Genomic DNA, 1575 nt, shown 5'->3' with positions numbered 1-1575 from the left:
CTAAAATCACTCAAAATTTGACAAACATTCTGGGAGAAATCTCGCAGGTGCTCACCAGAGAACCGGCTCGCCTTGCTCTAGGTGTAACCGACTCTGGAACACGAGGCCGGTGGAGCAAGGGGAGAGACCCAACCCCCAGACTGTCGAAGCTCTTCCTGGCACCACAGCTTCTACTCTGCTTGTTGCCCAGGTCACACGGCATCTGCTGGAGGAGGCTCCTTTGGAGCCACGAGACGTGGCTTTTGGGGCCTGTGGCGTGGGTGGCAGTGAGACCTCTGGAGTAGGTGGGTATATGCTGGGATGAAAAATGAGGCAACCAGCAGCACTCAATGCTAAAAGCTAAGTCCAGGGGCCAGGGAGATGGCTTAGTAGAATAAGCACTTGCCTGGCAAGTGCAAGGGCCTGAGTTCAATGCCTGGTTCTGACAAAAAAAAAAAAAAAATGCTAAGTCCAGGTTGCTTCTCTGGATGCTGACAACGTGCATTGCTCAGGCAGGAGGAGAGAAATGCTTTCTGGGGTGTCTGACCAGCCTGATCTGGAAGGTGGGGCCCTGTTCACTGTGAGTCAGTGTCAACCTGAGAGGCCAGCAACCGGCCTATGAGGACATGGTCAGCCACCCTTGCCAGTACACCAGGAACAGAGTTTCCCACGTGTGAGGAGGGCGCTATGGCTGACAGACTAGATCACAGCTCACACAGTGCTGGGAGCGTTAAAAGTGATGGCTGGAAGAGCTGGCTGTGGTTAGGGCCTCGCCCATAGCTGGTCAGTAGAGACCCCTGGCAGTGGACTCTGGGACTCTAGGCATGAACTCCTCCTTTTGCATCCTGGGCTTTGCAAGACTTCTGTGTGAGCCGGCCCCCCCAAGAGTTGCCTGGGGGTGCACGTGGTGGCTCACCCAACTCTGCTCACAGCGAGCCGAGCTGCAGTGAAGGACTCGTGCTGCTCTGCAGACCCTCACTGTCCTCTGTGCGGCTGCCATCGCTGTCGGATTGCTGTGTCCAGTACGGATACCCATGAGAGCCCAGCTGGTAGTGATGTCTTAGTGGGTCCCCAAGCCAAGAACAGGATCCAGCCCACACAGTCCTCTCCCTTAGGACTTGGCACATGTCTCCATTATCACCTATTATAGCATTGAAACTTTGAAGAAACACCAAGAATGTATATTGGAGCAGTTCAGTGAAGCAGTTCCATCGGGTTGGGTCCGGTTCTGCGGTTCTGTGGAGCACAGTGGAGCGCGCAGCCCTGGTGCCACTATGTGCAGCTGGGGCGGGAGTTTTGGGGAGGGACTCCACTGAGTATGGAGACTTGAGAGTCCCTCAGGGTGTGACCACAGCAGTGAAAAGGTTTTTTTAAATTTTAGGATGATAGGAAGGAATGCCAGAGAGGCCAGGGAGATGGCTCAGTGGAATAAGCACTTGCCTGGCAAGTGCAAGGGCCTGAGTTCAACCCCTGGTTCCGCAAAACAAAAACAAACAAACCAAAAAAAAAAAAAAAAAAAAAAAAAACAATGCTAGAAGGAATGCCAGACATGGAGAGGGGGTGAAGGAGCCAGCCAAGGTTAGCCAAAGAGCTGCG

The sequence above is a fragment of the Octodon degus genome, unplaced genomic scaffold (genome assembly GCF_000260255.1).
Source record: "Octodon degus isolate 3935 unplaced genomic scaffold, OctDeg1.0 scaffold00048, whole genome shotgun sequence".
Classification (NCBI taxonomy): Eukaryota; Metazoa; Chordata; class Mammalia; order Rodentia; family Octodontidae; genus Octodon; species Octodon degus.
The sequence above is the reverse complement of the archived record's forward strand: the minus strand, read 5'-3'. Positions refer to the sequence as shown.